This window comes from Amphiprion ocellaris, chromosome 20, assembly GCF_022539595.1.
Source record: "Amphiprion ocellaris isolate individual 3 ecotype Okinawa chromosome 20, ASM2253959v1, whole genome shotgun sequence".
Classification (NCBI taxonomy): Eukaryota; Metazoa; Chordata; class Actinopteri; family Pomacentridae; genus Amphiprion; species Amphiprion ocellaris.
In genome coordinates, this window is record NC_072785.1 from 29,929,833 (window position 1) to 29,950,482 (window position 20,650).

General features: G+C 36.0%; 1 protein-coding gene across 1 annotated transcript in view; it reads left to right on the forward strand.

Annotated features, from left to right (window-relative positions):
* esr2b (estrogen receptor 2b) overlaps window positions 1–20,650 on the forward strand; it is a 181,261-nt gene that overhangs the window by 75,779 nt on the left and 84,832 nt on the right. Inside the window, exon 4 of the mRNA XM_055005587.1 lies at window positions 8,000–8,135. The gene's annotated coding sequence lies outside the window, so the exon portion shown is untranslated. The remainder of the gene's footprint in view (window positions 1–7,999; window positions 8,136–20,650) is intronic.

The following is a 20,650-nucleotide window of genomic DNA, read 5'->3' on the forward strand; positions in this document are numbered from 1 at the left end:
AATTTTAGTCAATTTTTTGGTCATTTTGGTAAATTTTTTGGTCATTTTAGACATTATTTTGGTCATTTTTGAACTATTTTTTGTGATTTTTGGACAGGTTGAGTTATTTTGGACAGTCCTTCAGTTGATTTGGACAAGTTTTAAGTCAGTTTGGACATTTTAGACTGATAGGAAAATCAAAGCTACTGGATGAATCAAATAAATGCAGTGTGGCTCAGAAACAGTGAACAGAGGAGGAAGAAACTGACCATTGTGTCGTTATGGTGAAGGTGTTGCGTCTTCATGCTGCTGTTTTCATCCTTTTTTAATTTTCTCTTGTTGTGAGAAACTGAAGGGTGACTCATCGTTGGTTAAACCAGTGACAGATGATAGAAGTTGAAGTGATTTCATGTCTTCCTGGAGGGAAACTTGAACGTGTGAAATTAATTCTGCTCTAATCCTCTTCTACAGTCTGACTGGAACTCATTCACTGGATGAAAAAGTTTCAGGATTAATGAGTTTGACATCATGAGCGTCTGTTTCCTGACCATAAATCACATAATAATCTTTCAAACTGGACCAAAAAGACGAGCAGACGATGCAGCCGCCTCCTTAAATTAAAATCATCCCAATTAATTCAATAGAACATGTGAAGCACGAACAGACAGTAAATAAAAAGCTGTGTTCAAAACAACACAACCTTAAAAAGAACCAAACCGACAACCAAGAAAAAAACATCTGAATCACAGACTTTATCGAAGGGTTTAAAATGTATTTTTATTATATATTTTTTTAAATACACAATTTATCACAGCCAGAAACTGTAAAAACTAAATATTGTTTTTTTAAAAAAAAAAAAAAAATTGCTTTCCAACGGTCCTTGAACTAGCCATGTGTGATGTATGGTTCTGTTGAGAAAATTCACCAAATCTAAGCTTAACATCATGATATTTTTACAAGATTATTTTATTCTACATGTCGTATTTAACAAGAAATGCCTTGTTACTGTTTGCACCAGTCGAAAAATAAAAAATACTTCTTTGTACTGGATAGAGAGAAGTCAAAACTGACTCTCTACCCTTTAATTTTTGATCATTTTGGTCAATTTTTTGGTAATTTCGAACACATTTTTGGTCATATTTAGGCAAGTTTAAAGTAATGTTGGGCAATTTGAGTTATTTTGAGTTTGAGTTATTGAGTTACAATTCTTGAGTTAGTTTAAAGAAATTTCGCATCATGTTGGTCATTATTTTGGAAATTTTGAACAAATTTTTGGTTAATTTGGTAATTTTTCTTGTCATTTTTAATATTTTATGTTAAATTTTTGATAATTTTTGACATTTTTAGTCATTTTGAGCTATTTTTTGTTCATTTTGGTCATTTTTTGTTCATTTTGGACAGGTTTGAATTAATTTGGGGCAGTTTGAGTTATTTTGGACAATTATTGAGTTAGTTTAGACAAGTTTCACATCATGTTGGTCAATTGTTTTTTGGTAATTTTGAAAATTTTTTTGGTAATTTTGCAAATTTTTTGCTCATTTTGAACTTTTTTTTGGTCATTTTGAACTATTTTTTGGTCATTTTCTACAGGTTTAAAGTCATTTTGGGCAGTTTGAATTATTTTGGACAATTCTTGAGTTAGTTTAGAGAAGTTTCACATCATGTTGGTCAATTCTTTTCAAAATTTTGACCAAATTTTTGGTTCATTTGGTAATTTTTTTGCTCATTTTGCTCATTTTTTGGTCAATTTTCTGGTCAGTTTTAACATTGTGTGTTAAATGTTTGATCATTTTGGACATTTTGTAGTCAACTTGAATTATTTTTTGGTCATTTTGGTCATTTTTTTTAGTTATTTGGGTCAAGTTTGACCCAAATTTTGGTTATTTTGGACATTTTCTAGTTATTTTGAAGTATTTTTTCGGTCATTTTTGACCGTTTAATTTTGGGCCGTTTGAGTTGATTTGGACGGTTCTTGAGTTAGTTTAGACAAGTTTCGCATCATGTTGGCCAATTTTAATTGACTTTGAAGAAGTTTCAAGCCACTAAATATCTAAAGTATGTGGAGCCACCATTTTTCCAGTGTTGATAACAGCTGTGGGCATTTGGAACAATGTTTGTAAATGAAATAACCAAAGAAATTCATCTTTGTTTTCTGCGTTCTCTCTCCTTGTAGTCATGGTTGCTCTGTTTCCGTAGAGCTGCAGGACTTTATACTGCAGTTAAATTGAACCCAAAGTGACTGAAAATGTGACACCATCAAACTAAAACCCCCAGAAACGTATCGGAGGCAGTGGGAGTCCAGACATGTGGACTGACCGGCAGCAAGAATGTTTCTATGTATTTATGTGTGGAGGTGACAGACGGAACAGAGGTTCGTCTGTATAGCTGTCGTCATGAGGGTTTACGGAGCTTCGGTTTCGCCTCTTTAAATCACGTTAGCGTGTTTGCTGTTTACACGGATGCTTCTGTGACAGCCAGTCTTCATTTTTCATCACGTCCACGAGTTAAAGGCAGCAGCAGTAACTGTAGACCGAAGCCTTCAGCAGGGGAAGGTCAGCACTGGCATCAGTATAACGGACAGCAGAGGTGGAGGAACAACATAAATCACTTCAAGTTCCTAGAAAAAGACCTTATTTATTATTTTCATTCCCTGTATATTCACATTAACCTTCCACCAGTGTGTTTATTAAGCTTATCTTTTTAAAAAATCTCTAAATTATCAGTCAGAAACCATAAAAACATCAAGAATGGTCAGATTTTCAGCTTTTCAACAGTCCAGAAGGAAAGAATCTGAATGCAATGGAGAAAAACAGCCAAATCGAAGCTTAAAATCGTGACATTTCATTAAAGTCACTTATTTCTATATGTGTAGATTTTCTAAAAATTAAAGAATTAAAAAGATTCAGTTAATATAAGCAAAAAAATTCTGTGTTCTTCAGTGCAGCTGTGAAGCCACGACTGACTCAGATGTAACCAACAGTCAAACATTCTGAAAATTTTCAGCTTAAAATCATAAACAATTTTTGGTAATTTGGTCAACTTTTTGGTAATTTTGAGCAATTTTTTGTTCATTTTGGTAATTTTTTTGGTCAATTTGAACCAATTTTTGGTGATTTTTAATAATGTTTTTGGTAAATTTGGGCATTTCTTTGGTCACTTTGTACAAATTTTTGATCTTGCTCAATTTTTGTCATTTTGAACAAATTTTTGGCCATTTTGGACATTTTTTTGGTCATTTTAATTAGCTTTTTGTCATTTTTGACTTTTTTTTGGTCATTTTGAACTTTTTGGGGGGCATTTTGGTCAATTTTGCTATAATTTTGAACTTTTGTTGTCATTTTGAATATGTTTTTCTCCATTTTGAACTATTTTTTGGTCATTTTGAACCTTTTTGGGGTCCTTTTGGTCAATTTCTTGTAACTTTTTTTTTGCCATTTGGGACATTTTTTGGTCATTTTGAACAATATTTTGGTCATTTTGAACTTTTTTCCCCTGGCAGTTTGGACATTTGAATCATCAGCATTTTCTTAATCCTCACCAGAAAATCTGTCCCCCGCAGGGAACAAACCACGGCTGCTGTTTGCTGATTTAAGGTGCGGCCAGCAGGGTTCATGCAAAAACAGTCATTTAAAGCTGCATCCATCAATTTAAAAGAGGTGATTAAACGCTGCGAGGAGCTGTAGAGTCGATTAGTTGAAGCAGGACGATGAAACCAGCGTGGTGGATCACCGTCATCAGCAGCTGGAGGCTTTAGTTTCTCCATCAGAGCTGGACTTCAGGACGTTTTCTGGTCAGTCTGCCTCCGTCTGCACCTGCTGACGCCGCCGCCGATAATCACAAGCTGCCAGCACCGACGTAAACACACATTAAAGCTGCAGCGACTCCAGTCTGCACTTAGATTCAGTAATTAGAGATCAGCACGGCGACGTCTGCAGCGCCCCCAGCTGGACAAACAGCCGCATTAACGCCCTCAGAAAGTCACAATCAAAGGTCGGGTTTGTCTTGTTGAAGTCTTGTTGCTTCTGACTGATTTACACGGAATAAAAACACTAAAACTCAGACAACAAACACCAAAAACACATTTAGTTTTAATTAATTCTTACATATATTTGTTATTTGTCCTACAGCAGGTTCTGTTGGTGCTTATAGATCTGACTTTGGATGCTTTTCCTTTACCGTTTTAGGTATTTTTAGTCAGATATAAACAGGTAAAATCAGATGACCTGTACATAGAAATCTAGTTAAAACCTAATTTGCAGCTGTTGACCATTGTTTTAATCTAAACCTCTGAATTCCAAACACTTTCTAGGCGCTTTTTTTTGCACCTTTTTCACTCATTTTAGAAAAATCCTGCACCTACAATATGTGAAGTAAATGGATCTAAACTTTACGAAACTGTTGTAAAACTTAAAAAAAATTAAGTATTTGATTGGTTGATCTTTGGGTTTTAAGGTGCAAAGATACAGTAAGTCATGCATAACCTTCTTTACAATAATTTACAAAATGAACACCAAGTTATGTTGAAGGGGATTTAAAACTACCACTTGAGACCATAAACTAATTACAAAAATATTTACTGAGGTAAAAGATCAAGTGAGAAATAAAGACATTTTCTCATAGATATCTATTTTACAAAGTTTTACAGCCACAAGAGTCGCCTGCTGGTTGTGCGAGAAAATGCAGGTTTAATGCACTTCTGTGTTCATTTTAGCTTTTCGACCCAAAGGCTGCAACCAGCCTGTGAAACAAACACAACAAAAAATTGAGAAACTGTTTTAAAATGAAAAAATATAATATTTAATTGATTGATCTTTGGGATTAAAGACACAAAGATACAGTAAGTCATGCAAAACCTGCAAAATAATGCTACATGCAGTCTTTTCTTTACTTTTCTTTCTTTTTGGTGGCTACAGCCATCTCTTAGATACAGTCTGTGAAATAAATGCAACAAAACTTTAAGAAACTAATTGATTGATTTGGGGGTTTTAAGGCGCAAAGATATTGTAGATCAAACAGAACCTGCAGAATAATGTTTTAAAAGACTGCTACATGCAGTATTTTCTTTGCTTTTTCTAGCTTTTTGGTGGCTACAACCGTCTTTTATATGCAGACTATGCAATAAATGCAACGAAACTTTAAGAACCTGTTGTAAATCATACAAGTATTTAATTGATTGACCTTTGGATTTCAAAGCACAAAGATACAACAGATCAAACAAAACCTGCAGAATAATGCTAGAAAAGACACCTACGTAAGTCTTTTCTTTATTTTTCTTAGTCTTTGTTTAGCCATATTGCTGCATATCTGATTATTCCGTTCAGTATAAACAGTTTTGAGCCGTTAAACATTCAGATCAGTTTTGCTGCACTTAGTGGACTTAAAACCAAGTAAAGAGGTGTCTGAGATTACTGAGGACAGTCGTGGTGTTTGTTTTTAGCAGCAGCTGCAGGATTTATCTGTGAGTGACGTCAGCCACGGCGGCTTTTTGAAGGAGTTGATCGTCCGTCGAACCTCCTCATTACTCCGGCAGATCACAGGTGACTCGTGTTTTAAGTTGGATTTTCCCTCTAAGCCTCCTGCTCTTCCCAAACAGCTGTAGCTCTGTGATCCCTCCACAAGAAGGGAAGCCACTCTTCCAGCCTCTTTGTTGTTTGGGGGCTTCGGGAGAAATCAAATCTGGTGTGTAGCCGAGGCTCATCTCCACAAAAGGCCTGAACAAACCCGACACACGACACCGTACGAACGCAGCCCTCCATTGTTTGTAGCCAGAGAAAGGCGATTCTGCTCGTCATCGTTGGCAACACAACGCTACCAGCCGCCTTTGTGCAGCCCACAAGTGTCTTTATTCAGAAACAAACGCATCAGTCAACCGGTGGGCCGAGGAGCTTCCATAGATGGAGGATGTGGGCGTTGTCCAACCGGTCTGGATCGAAGGAATGAGGAGCGTTCGGGATCTTCACATTCTTCACTCATGTTGCTCATAAATGTCGATGACCCGGAGAAATGTAATTAGGTGTTACAACCATTTCAAGCCTCTCTGGTGGAAGATAAATGGACTAAAGGTCACTGGAACTCTCTTCACACAACTTTCATGTTAGAAATGGCATCTAACGAGTCCTGTGGAGGTCTGGAGGGACTTCCTGTTGGGCTTCCTTCTGGTATTGCAATGAAAATCCAGAAATAAAGTGTAGTTCTGTGAAGTTCCTGCTGTTCTGCACTGAATAGCTCTTACTTGTGAGGACAGAAATTGTGGAAGTTGTGAGTAATTGTGGAAAAACTCAGTAATGTCGCGTGTTAAGGTGCTTCGTAGTGAATTCCTGTCTGTAATTTCATCCACTCAAACCTGCCCATCCAAAGTGACTTGAAAACTGTACAGAAGGACTCGAAACTAGTCCATAATTAATTAAAATGTGTTCAAAATGACTCAAAATTTGTCCGTAATGACAAAAACGTGTCCAAAATGAGATGAAAATTTGTCCACAATGACTGAAAACATCCAAAATGTTTGAAACTTGACCAAAATTGATTCATAAATTATACAGAATTAATCAAATGTGATCAAAATGACTCTAAATTTTAAACTTTGTGCCCTCAGACTTGTCCTAAATGACCCTAAAAATTGGCCAAAATGACTCCAAACTCATCTGAAGTTTTTAAAATGTCGTCGAAGTTGACTTAAAAACTTGGAAAACTAAAATGTCTCAAAACTCAACAAATGAACACAAGAGTCTTCATGCACTCAAACCTGTCCATCCAAAATGATGTGGAAATTGTCCAGAAGGACTCAAAACCGGTCTGAAATAATTTAAAATGTCTTTAAAATTACTCAAAATTTGTCCACAATGACATAAAAAAAGTCCAAAATGAAATTAAAATTTGTCCACAATGACTCAAAACATCCAAAATATTTTAAACTTGACCAAAGTGATTTAAAATGTGTCAAAAAATGACAAACATCTTGTCCAAAATTAATCGTAAATTTGTCCAAAAAGTCTTCGAAAACTAGCTGCAAAAGTGAACACAAGTCTTCATGCACTCAAATCTGTCCATCCAAAATGACACAAATACTCTAAAATTCATTAAAATGTGTTTAACGTGAATCAAAATTTGTCCATAAAGACATAAAAAAGTCCAAAATAAAATGAAAATTTGTCCACAATGACTCAAAACATTTGAAACTTGTCCTAAATTTGTCTAAAATGACAAAACCTTTATCAGATTGTCGTTCAATGGATTAAAGGTTGCTGGAACTCTCTTCACACAACTTTCATGTTAGAAATGGCATCTAACGAGTCCTGTGGAGGTCTGGAGGGACTTCCTGTTGTGTTTCCTCCTGGTATTGCAATAAAATCCAGAAATAAAGTGTAGTTCTGTGAGTTTGTCCTGTTCTGCACTGAATCTCTCTTATTTGTGAGCACAGATGATGTGGAAATCATGAATCATTGTGTTGAGTCTGTGCAGGTTTGCTGAATTTCAGCGTCATATTTCCTAATTCTGGAACAGATTATACAAAGAACACAGAACTCTAAGCTGTGATTCTGAGAAAGCTTCACATTATTGCATACTAGCTGGGAGTTCAGCCGGTTTGTAATCTCAGAGAAAAGACATATGAAGCCTTAGACATTCGAGTCTCGATTTTTCTAGTAGTAAAGAACAAAGACAACAAACTATTCGTCAGCATACAAGGTGGATTATTACAAAGCTGTACCTGAGAAATGTTTTATAATAGAGGTGAAACTGAGTCGTATGTTGGTAGGAATAACAAAAAAAAATGGAAAAGTTAGTCTAGTGCTCTGCAGGAATAATAATTATTACACCTCAGTTATACCTACTTCAGCTAAAGAACCAAAAAAGTAAAATTACAGACAGGAATTCACTACAAACCACCGTAACAGAGTTTTTCGTTGCACCCACCACTGGTTTAGGTTTTCCTTTGCTTTAAGTTCTTGGTTAGAAGTTAAAACCTTCCACTAAGATTCTTCTAACATGATTTATCATCTTTATCTTCTCATTTCCGCAGGTTTGTCAGCTGCTTTTTGATGCTTCCGATCTGATTTTCTACGACATGTTCGTGGTGTTGTTCCGGATTGAAGTCCACCATGGAGTCCAAGATGTTGGAGTTGAAAGACTTTAAAGATCACAACAACGACCTGAAGGTAGGAAAACACAAGACGGGATGATGTAGTGCTAGCTGGTTAGTAGCAACTCAACTATGCTATCTGTATGATTTCCCTGGAAATCAGTTCATGCGCCAAAGTAACATCATCCATGATAGAAGATCATCAGATTGTTCACCACTAACTCTGAGTGAAGTCCGTAAACTAGGAATGTCTCTAATCTCAAAGATAAATAAAGTTGTAAAGAAATGCATGTCCTTGCATTGAAGACCAGGAGGCACAAACAACAGATGCTGTCAGTGCATGAAGACCCCTGTGTTCACTCTTGCAGCTAGTTTTTGAGTCATTGTGGACACATTTTCAGCTCACTTTGGACCAATTTTTGTTGCTATGGACAAATTTTGAGTCATTTTAGCAGTTTGTTTAATTTCAGACTAGCTTTGAATCATTCTGGACATTTTTAAGTCATTTTGGATGGACAGATTTGAGTGCGTGAAGACTCTTGTGTTCACTCTTACAGCCAACAGCAGAACATTTTGGTGAATTTTGTCCGTAGTTTCCCAGTTAATCTGGACAAAATTTTAACAACTTTTTTTCACATTGTACACATTTTAAGTCATTTTGGACGCATCTAAAGTAATTTAGACAAAATGTCAAGTCATCTTGGGCAGGTTTGAGGTCATGCCAAGTTTTTGTGTCATTTTGGACCAATCTGGGACAAGTTTAAAATATTTTGGAAATGTTTTGAGTCATTTTGGACACATTTTTAGATTTTGGACAAATTTTAACTAATTTTAGACAAATTTTTAAGCCATTTTGTGCAGATTTGATTTCATGAAATCTCTTGTATGTACACTTGCAGATAGTTTTGGACACCTTTTCAACTACTTTTGGACAATTTTAACAAGTTTTTGTCATGTTTGACACATTTGAAGTCATTTTGGTGAAGTTACAAGTATTTTGGACATGTTGTGAGTCACTGTGGACAAATTTTGAGTCATTGTAGACAATTATCAAGTCATTTTGGACAGGTTTGAGTGCATGAAGTCTCTTGTATTAACACTTGCAGCTAGTTTTGGACACATTTTCAACTAAATTTACAACAATTTTAACAAATCTTTGTCATTTTTGACACATTTTAAGTCACTTTGGACAAGTTTTAAGTTCAAACTTCAGATACTTTGGACATGTTTTGAATCATTTTTAACACATTTTATTTAATTTTGGATTAGTTTTGAGTCATTCTGGACAATTTCGTAGTCATTTTGGATGGACAGGTTTGAGTGCGTGAAAACTCTTGTGTTCACTCTTACAGCTAATTTTTGAGTCATTTTGGACAAATTTTCAGCTAATTTCAGACAATTGGACAGGTTTTTGTAATTATTGACACATTTTAAGTCCCTTTGGACAAGTTTCAAATATTTTGGATGCTTTGAGTCAAATCTTCAGATCATTTAGGACATTTTTTTTGTCCTTATGGACAAAGTTTGAGTAATTTTTAACACCTTTTGTTTAATTTGTAACTAGTTTTGAGTCATTTTGGACAATTTCCAAGTAATTTTGAATGGATTTGAAGGCATGAAGAGTCTTGTGTTCACTCTTACAGCCAGCAGCAGGATATTTGGTGAGTTTTGAGACATTTTAGAGTTTGTCAGAAGCAGTTGTATAAAGTGAATAAACCTGGTGGACTAAGAGGCGGCTGTTCGTTCTGACTGGTTCATCACCTGGAAACAGTGACACAAATATAAGAGTGTCGTCAGCGTATGGGAGCGTTAAAGTGATTTTTCCTGCTAAAGTGGTGTCAGGTGAGACGTTGGGTCTCCTGTTTCCTGGATTATCTTGTGATCTGTGCAGAGACACCAGATGTCTTTGTACCAAACAGGAAGTAGAGAGATCCAGTGTTTCCTCATATCCTGGGGGCTGCGAGCCTCAGAGAAAACAACACCAGCAGCCGAAAATCCACACAATAGATCATCATCCTTTATTCTTTTTTCCCAACTCTCACCTCCTTCATTTTTCTCTCACTTCTTTCTTTTTCTTTCTTTTCTCGCTCTCACCTCCCCCTCCATCTTCCCTCGTCTTTCCTTTCTTTCTTTCTCTCCTTGTCCTTTTGTCTCTTTCACTCCTCCACACTCCACAAGTCAAAATGCAAAAAACATGAGTAGACACAAATAAACACAGAAATCACTCAGTGGGTGTCCCAGTTTGTCCTTCTGCTGGTCACGTTTGCAGCAAAATAAGATGAGTTTAATTCATTATTATTCTGAACAAACCGTACGGTAACTTGAAATTTCTGTTTCTTTTAAACAATCCATTTTTATTTTAATATTTAAATCCTTAATATACATATTTATCTTTCAAATAACGGCAAATATCTGTTAAATAATAAGAAGAATTATAATGTAAGATCATTTTGATGAAATAAAACTGTTTAATTTTATAGTAATATAACCATTTGTAAAATGATTTTTAAACCCTTAATGATCTTATTTTAATTTAAAATAACAGTAAATATTTGTAAAAAAAAAATTTAAAAAATTATGCAGCAAAAATAAATAAATTGTTAAATGTAAGAAAAAACTAATTACAATTTATAAAAATTCAGATTTTTGATGTGGATGTTATTTAACAGTTTTGGCCTCTTTTTAAATTATTTTTATTTATTTTATTTTATTTTTCAAAATCAGCATGCAATTGTCAATATATTTTTCTGTGGCCTTGGACAATATTATGTCTTATTTTATATTATGTATAAAATTACAGTTTAAAATGTTATAGAGCACACCGTAAAATTTTTTAATTAAAAAATGAAAAAGTGTAAATCCAAAAGGCTTTTTTTAATAACAAAAAAAAACACAGAAAATTGTGTAAATCTACAATGTCACATGCATTTTGTGCCCTTTTTTTATTTTTAAAGTTAGCTAGAAATCATTTTTCACCATTTTTTAGTCATCATTAATCCACTTTTTTAAAATTCCAATAATCCCAGATATCTGTAAATAATATAGATTTTTCGTGTGGACTGTAGAGTTTTGGCCTGTTTTTTTAATTGTTGTTGTTTTTGTTCAGTTTTTTGTTGTTTTCTTACAGTTAATTTATAAATCAATACTTTTTTCTACATTTTTGCTTGTTATTATTTCTATTTTACCAAAACAACGGAAAAAACAATATCGCTGTGTTTCCTAATTTCACCATTTTTACGGTATTTTATTGTTTTTTCTCATATTTTTTAGACATTGTCGTTGCCAGATGTTCAGAGTCCATTTATGAAGATAGATGAACTGTGTTGTGTTTTATCTGTTTATATTTATTTAGAACTCTGTTTACTTGCTTGTTTCTGTATAAATGTGAGCTGCTGCTTGTCTGTGTTTGACTGATGACCGGACAGCCGGAGGTCTGGATTCCTCTGAAAGTCGAGCCCGTTGTCTCTCCAGTTGTTGTGTGGTGGATCAGAGGAGGTGTACAGTTTAATAAGATGTTTTCACAGTTGTTCTACTACCGGCTGCCTCCAGGTCGTCCTGAGCTGAAGGTCTTCATCCGTCATCCTCAGACAATCAGCAGGGAAACATAAATCTGGCCATTAGCAGATGTTTTACGAGACGTTTATGGCCTTTTAACGATGAAACTCCTCCTTTTAAAATCTAATTTAGACGTTCAGAAGGCAACAAGCGAGATTATAAATAGATTTCTCCTTAAATTATAGGACAAAGGATGTATTATACTTGAATATTTTTGATAGAAAATGGTATATGGACACCATGACAAAGAATTCTGTGATGATTAATGACCTCCGTGGCCAAAATCATGTTTTTTTTTGGATTAAATCTGCAAAATCAGCCCAAGATAGAAGACTGCTGTGTTTAATTTACAGTATTGTGTTCACAAAACTATAAAAAAGTTTACATTCCTAGTGTCCTTGTGGTAATTTAGCCTCATTGTGGTCAATTTGTTGTGATTTTATAACTTTTTGTGGTGATTTTGTGTCTTTTTGTGAAGAGTTTTGCATGTCATTGTGGTGATTTATCAGCTTGTGGTAATTTAGCCTCTTTGTGGTCATTTTGTGTGTTTTTATTGTGATTCTACACCTTTTTGTGAAGAATTTTGCATCTTGTTGTAGTAACTAAGCCACTTGGTGGTGATTTTGCATCTTTTTTTGTGATTTTGTGTCTTTTTGTGAGGATTTTGCATGTTGTTGAGGTAATTTAGCCTCGTTGTGCTCATTTTGTGCGCTTTTGTTGAGATTTTGCATCTTTTTGTGGTGATTTTGCATCTTGTTGTGGTAATTTAGCCGCATTGTGGTGATTTTGTGTTTTTCCAGCCTTTATCATTAAAACTGCCTCCTTTAAAATCAAATTTATCCAGTTCTTAAGAAACTAAACAAGATTTAAAATATATTTAGTTCATATATTGTATGTCAATGGATGGACTTTGGTTTAAACTGGACTGGATTGAAATAAAAGTATAAAAAAAGCAACAAAAAAAAAACCCAAAACGGAATGTTCTTGATATAAAATTGTATACGGGCACCATGACAAAGACTTCTATGCTGATTGACTTCCATGGCCCAAATCATGTTTTTTTTTTTTTTTTTTTTTTTTGATTAAAATAGCAAAAATAATCAAAAAACTATTAAACAATAGCATTTCTAGTGTCCTACCATAAATAGTGAACAGTTGAGAAGCCAGAAATGTTTATTATTTAACTAGGAACTCATACATCTAAAGGGATTCTGCCAACTTTCTTTGTCTTTCGAGATCTAAATCTTACTTAATCCCTAAGAAACGGTGACAGATTACACAAAATACACGTACTGAGCTTTTAGACCTTACAATTAATATTGCAATAATTAGCCAAAATGAAAAGGATGAGGAGTGCAGCACTTAATTTAATCCCATAAAATAATAATAAGCTTTTATTTTAGGAAGTCAGAGCTGTACATCCGCCTTCAAAGGGCCATTTTATTTAAATCGGTTTATTAGTCATGGAGGGAATTATTCAATCCGCCTAAACAGGCAGGAAAATAATGTCATTAGTGACGTCTTGATGGTTTTTCCTTCCATCGGATTTAGGTTTTAAAATGTTTACCAGGCGGAGGGAAGCTGCATTATGGAAAACGTAGAATTTTATACGATCCATGAGCTCAGACTTTGCTGTTTTCACCATTATAGTCCAGCTGAGTTTACTTTAAGAGCTAAACCAGTGGTTCTCAAATTTTTTCTGTCGGGCCCCCCTTCGGAGGACAAAAAACTTTCGTGCCCCCCCCAATAATTTTGTGCGTATATATATATATATATATATATATATATATATATATATATATATATATATATATATGAACTGTGAAAACATGAATATGCAGGGCTGTGTTATTTTATCTGATTCCATTTAGTTGTTTTTCACAGTAAAGATCAGGGGTGTCAAACTCATTTTAGTCCAGGGACCACATAAACACAATCTGATCTCCAGTGGGCCCCACCAGTAAAATCACAGCATAATAACCTATAAATAACCACAACTCCAACTTTTCCCCTTTGTTTTAGTTAAAAAAAAAGTACATTCTGAAAATGTTCACATTTAATGAACTATCTTTTTACAAAATATTATGAACCTGAAATTTCTTAAGGAAAACAAGTTCAATTTCAACAGTAGCCTGTTATGCCTCAGTTCATCATTTCCACATGCATTGTAACTGCCAGATAACAGTTTATCTACAAAAATACAAAACATTCAGTCACAGGTTTCTGGAACTGAACAATCCAGTATTTCACTTCATGATCAGAACAACTTGTCAAGTTCTAGAAATTATTTTAAATTTACAGTTTTACAGATTTACAATTTACAGTTAATGTTGTAATTTTTATCATTTGTAAAGTCGTCCCGCGGGCCGAAATGGACCGTCTGGTGGGCCGGTTTTGGCCCACAGGCCACATGTTTGACATTGCTGGTAAAAAGAATCGGAGGAGATGAGAGGAGTACGTGACGTGATCAAGTACGCTGGTGTTCCGACTGCACATTAACGATGTGTTCTCCTGTTCTCAGGAGTCTGAACGGCCAGTACATATACCATAGATACATAAAGAAGATCATTATTATTATTATTTATATCTATGGCATATACAGTCTATCGGGCCAGCACAATTTCAGTATTGTTGTACGCTGCGAAAAACAGGCCGACGTTAAAACAATAGTTCAGCTAATTAGTTCCGTGTTGAAGGACCTTTTCCTCCCAGTCGCCCGCGACCCCCCCTTGACATGCCTCTGCGGCCCACTATTTGAGAAACTGAGCTAAACTAACTTAATGGAGTGGGTTTTTTTAAGGTCTTTAGCAGAATAAACCCAACCAAGTATTATTTAAGTGTCCACAACTGATCAAATATGGATCAGGTTTAAGCAACATTATAATAAAGGTGTCATTTTATGCATTCATAACCCAAAATATCCTAAAAGCACCTGCTGTAGGTCCTTCTAAAGCACTTCCAACCCTCCGATACATGGACTTTACAGGACTTCTGAAGGTTCTTGTTGGTAATTTAGCCTCATTGTGGTCATTTTGTGGGTTTTTTGTTGTGATTTTACATCTTTTTGTGACGAGTTTTGCATCTTTTTGTGGGGATTTTGCATCATTTTGTAGGAATTCTGTCTTTTTGTGGTGATTTTACATCCTGTTGTGGTAATTTAGCATCTTTGTCATAATTTTGTGTGTTTTAGTTGTGATTTTGCATCATTTTGTTGTCATTTTGTGTCTTTTGTTGTGATTTTGCATCTTTTTGTAGAGATTTTGTGTCTTTTTGTGAAGAGTTTTGCATTTTTCATGTTGATTTTGCATCTTTTTCTGGTGATTTTGCATCTTGTGGTAATTTACCCTTATTGTGGTCATTGTGTGTTTATGTTGTGATTTTACATCTTTTTGTGGTGATTTTGTGTCTTTTTGCGGCGATTTTGCATCTTTTTGCGGTAATTTCCCTTTTTTGATGGTGATCTGGTGTCAGTTTTTTTTTTTTTTACCAGAACTCAGGTGTGTTTCTCCTCCTAAATGTCATGGTTCTATCTGCTGGACTAATGAAGTTCTGAGGCTCAGAAATGATGGAAAATTAAAAAGTGATAAATCTGGACCCACCTCTATGGACTTTAAGGAAAATATTTACAGTCCGAAGGTAGAACTGTTTGAAATGTTTCTATTTCCTGTCCCCACAGAACAAACTGGGTTTTTGGTTGTCGGATCTGTTTTGTGTCTTTTCTCTACTGATAAACGTGAAATGGGTGTCGCTGGTCGATGACTGAATGTGTTTGAAACGCAGCCGCTGCCTTTTTACTGCCTTTTAAATGCGTTTTCACCAATAACTCCACCACATCAGGCGTCTTTAGGAGCCTGTTTCGCTTTGATTTATCGATCGAGGCGGTAATTACCCTCATGTGGTTAGAATCCAGCATCCAGACAAACCTCCAGAGGGTTTTCTTTTTTACATTTTTTTAATCTGGCTGCCAAGATGTGATGCCGTCACTTTCTGAGAAGTCAAGCCGGGACGATGACCCGTCTAATCTGCTTTGTAACAGGCCTGGTTTTTCATTGGTGTAAATCAGCTCTGTGGTTTTTAGAGACAGAAGAGTTCAGTTCTTGGGTTTTACAGCGACGGGTTCTGAAAATAGAAGCAGCAGTTAAATGAACGACTCTCTAAACGTCCTTGTAAATATTCAATGAGCCGCTATTCTGAGTTTTAAATTCACAAACACCTCTGTGTTTCTGCTGCAGATGAGACGACTTTTTAATCAGAGGAATTCATTAATCTGACGTCATGACTGAAGACTTTCTTTTTCTTCTCAGCAGCTGGTAGAGACGGAGCGCGTTGTTTAGCCGCAAATCATGAGCTTTATGACTTATAATATCCTCCAGAGAAACGTTAAACAGAACCATGACAGCTTCATCAACACACAACACAATTACATTAGTCAGACTAGAAACCTGTGCTTAGAATTAGTGTCATTATCTTGTTGTGGCAATTTAGCCTCTTTGTGGTCATTTTGTGCGTTTTTGTTGTGATTTTGCATCTTGTTGTGGGGATTTTGTGCGTTTTTGTGGTGATTTTGTGTCTTTCTGTTAAGAGTTTTGCATCTTGTGGTAATTTAGCCTCTTTGTGGTAGTTTTGTGTGTTTTTGTTGTGATTTTGCATCTTTTTGGGGGGATTGTGTGTCTTTTTGTGGTGATTTAGCCTCTTTGTGGTCATTTTGTGTGTTTTTGTTGTTATTTTGCATCTTTTTGTGGGAATTTTGTGTCTATGTTTAGAGTTCTGTATCTTTTTGTGAAGAATGTTGCATGTTGCATTTGTCATAATTTTGTGTTTTTATCAGGATTTTACATCTTGTTGTGGGTATTTTGTGTCTTTTTGTGGGGAGTTTTGAATTTTTATTTGGGGGATATTGTGTGTTTTTGTTGTGATTTTGCATCTTTATGTGCTGATTTTTTTTTTTTTTTGTCTTTTTGTGAAGAGTTTTGATCTTTTTCTTGTGGTTTTGCATCTGTTGGGGTGGATTTTGTGTGTTTTTGTGGTGGTTTTGCATCTTTTTGGAGTAATTTAGCCTCTTTTTGGTCAATTCTGTGTTTTGTTTTTTGTGTTTTTGAATGCATCAAACAGAACTGCTCATTCTTCTTTATATTTGAGCTTCTCATTTAAAAAAGAAAATCTGTCTTTACGTTGTGTTGCTGAGCAAACAATGACTTTACAACATTTTTAGTCAAACTCTCATGCATTGTTGACATTTAGTAAATATGAAAGCAGCAGAAGTGGAGCGTCTCGGGACTCTTTTAGACCGTCTGCCGTTTCATTTTCATATTTCAGCTTCCAGTTAAAAACCCAAAGGAGCGAGTTGGTTTTAAGAAATCCACAAGGCTGACGACACCAGCCAAATCTGACCAGTGGCCTCACGCTGCTTCTCTGTTGTGCAATTTTATAGACTCACTGTGTCTTGTTGTAATTCAGCCGGTTTGTGGTCGTTTTGTGTGTTTTTGTTGGGATTTTACACCTTTTTGTCGAGATTTTGCATCTTTTTATGGTCATTTTGCATTATTGTGGATACTTTGTGTCTTTTTGTGGAGAGTTTTGTATCCCTCTGTGGTGATTTAGCTTCTTTGTGGTCATTTTGTGTTTTTGTTGAGATTTTGCATCTTTTTATGGTGATTTTGCATCATTTTGTGATGATTTTGCATCTTTTTGTGGTAATTTAGCCTCTTTGTGGTCACTTTGTATGTTTTTAATGGGATTTTGCATCTTTTTATGGTGATTTTGCGTCATTCTGTGGGTATTTTGTGTCTTTTTGTGGAGAGTTTTTTATCTCTTTGTGGTGATTTAGCCTCTTTGTGGCCATTTTGTGTCTGTTTGTTGGGATTTTACATCTTTTTGCAGAGATTTTGCATCGTTTTGTGGAGATTTCACATCTTTTTGTAGTGATTTTGCATCTTGTGGTAATTTAGCCTCTTTGTTGTCATTTTGTGTGTTTTTGTTGTGATTTTACATCTTTTTGGGGAGATTTTATGTGTTTTTGTGGCCATTTTGTGTGTGTTTTTGTTGTCATTCTGTTCCTGAGTTAACAGAACACTCTAAAGATGAACATTTTTAGTTGAACTCTGGTGCATTCTTGACATTTTGTATGTAACGCCGAATGTGAAAGCAGCACAAGTGGAGCATCTCGGGACACTTTTAGACCGACTGCCATTTCATTTTCATATTTCACGCACTCGCTTTGCTTCCAGTTAAAAACCCAAAGAAGCGAGTTTGTTTTAGGAAATCCACAAGGCTGGCGACACCAGCCAAATCTGACCTCTGTAGCTCCCAGAGAAACACAACTCTGTTCCTGTTCGGTCCGTGAAGCCAGAGAAACCACAGATTAGCTCGCTGTCGTTGATGCTTTGACCTGCCGTGACCTCTCTGGGCCTCTCGGTTTCCGTGACGACAGCCGGAGCCCCGCCCTCCATAATGACACCCGGCTTCTCACGTCAAGGTCGCCGAGGTATTTGGTGTTTGGCAGCTCTGGACCACATGATGGACTAATCACTGTAAAACAAACACTGGCCTCCCCACAGCAGACGGAGGAGGTTGTGGTTCGACTGCAGCTCTGGATTTCACCCTAGCGTTAAATCTGAGGAGGATCCTCGGACTCCAGAACAGTATTTACCCTCCGTTCCCATCACACGACGGTTTCCTGTCAGTTCTGGAGCTCAGAAAAGATGAGTTCACTGCTTCATGTATGCAGCTTTTCATGCATTTTCAGCTTTAAATACTCCTGTAGAGGTGATTTATTAAAAACCTGCAGTTGCCGACGTCAATAAACTTAGAGTTTAAAGCCTCAGTCATCAAACCTTAAAGATAGAACCGTTGGTTCCAGGATCTAGAAGTTTTCATCATTTTCTCTTTTGTTTGTGAGCTTACAGACATTAGGTGTCTTACAGGAACAACCCTTTAAGGATTCACAAAATTAGCTCCAAATGCACCAAAACAACAACAAATAGCAGCGACTAAACATAACTCTAGTTTTATGAGCTCATTAATCTGACTCTCCAGGTATAAACTGCTCATTGCAATGGTTTCCAGTAGTTTCCAGTGGTTTCCAGTAGTTTCCAGTGGTTTCCAGTGGTTTCCAATGGTCGTTGGACTAAATATGTGATTTCATCATGAAAATCAAACAAATCTAACCTTGGAATTGTGGTATTTGATCAAAATTGCTTTATTCTACATGTCTCGTTTTTAAAAAATGACAAAAATACACCAGTTGTAGCTAAAGAATTCTGTCAAAAGCAGAAGCAATTACATATATCAGTGGAAAATTAGACTGAAACTAGTTCATAATGACTGGAATATTGCCTTTTTATAGACATTTTTGATCATTTTGAACAAATTTCAGGTCATTTCCAAGGATTTTTCAGTCATTTTGGTTTTTAAATTTTACTTTGGACCAATTTTGGGTGTAGTTGTGCAATTTTATGTTACTTTTGACAAGTTTCAAGTTATTTTTGAGGATCAAGTTGTTGAAAGATGCATTCAGCAATTTTTAATTTTTTTTAAATAAAAATACATTACATGTAAATAAATTGGAAAATGAATAAAGTGTCTAAAAATGTTAATGTCACAGAATAGCATTAAAATGCTTGAAAAATGTTAATAAAATGTAAGAAAAGAAATGAATAAAACATTGGGAAGAAACATCAACAAATTATCAGAACTCCATTCATTAGTCTGATTGATTCAACGCCAGACCTGGACCGGATCCGTCCATCGTCCGTCCTCTCAGGTCCGATAAGTGGACCGTCCTCGGCCTAATTACCGCGGCTTATTGTGGCTGAATTGTTTTCACATTTCCATGTTTTGTTGCCATGGCAGCAGCAGCATGGAAACCCTGTTAGATCTTCCGTATCATTGGCCCTCGACTCCCTCCACCACTTCAGTTACGCTCAGCGACGGGTTTGTTGTCCTGAGCTCTTCCGACAGCCGTAATACCACCCTACCGGACGACAAAATGTTGTTTCCACCTTCAGGGTGAAGAAACGACTCAGCAGTGAACAAATATACAACTTGTCGTGGAGCAATAAAGAATAATTACAGCAGCTCCTGTAGTAAAGCTGGTTTTAGTCGACGTAAGACTCGGCCGTCGAGGTTTCTGGGAGTCTAGAGGTTGGTTTGGGTCTCGTACAGGAACAACTCCATACATCCAACTGCCAAAATAAAACATTGGTTGATTGCAAGTGTAGTTTGGAAACCTTCAAACGTAGGAAGATGTTTCACCATGCTGAATGTATCTTCCAACTACTTGCTCCTCTGTTCACTGTTTCTGCTGCATTTATTTATTGATCCAGTACTTCTGATTGTTGGATTGTTTAAATAAGACATGCAGGATGAAGTGATCTGGATGACTGAACACGATTTTAAACTTATATTTGGTTAATTTTCCTAATGGAACCCTATGTCACTCATGACACCTCCAAAAACCATCAGGAAGTTCAAAATCCCCAAAATATTTGTTTTTACGGTTTGTGCCTCAGATAAATGGTCTCATTTTGGCAATTTTGTTAATGTTCTAAACCAAATGGCAGGTTTGGGGTTCAGAATGTTAATAATCAAACCAAGTAAAAGAGAAAATAATGAGCTTATTTCCAATATTAATGTAAAATCCTTTCGTGGAGACGTGAAATTAACATAATCTGGAAGGTTTTACTGCACAGAGAGAAAAAAAGCAATGAAAGCAGATAGAATTAACTCTAATAATTGACTTTTCACTCAGACTGATAGATTTGTACAGAGACATGACAGCAGGAGAAACTTTACAAGCAGCAGCCACAGCCAAAAGAAACAGAAACGAAAGAGACGCCTTCACATCCAACACACCGTCAGTAGAGCAGCAGGTTAGGACAGGATCTGCTGCTCCTCCAGGGTTCTCTAGAGTTCTCTAGAGTTCTCCAGGGTCCTCCAGGGTTCTCCAGGAGGGACAGCAGCAGGTTAGTACAGGATCTGCTGCTGCTCCAGGGTTCTCCAGGGTTCGCCAGGATGGACGGCAGTTCCATGGTTTTC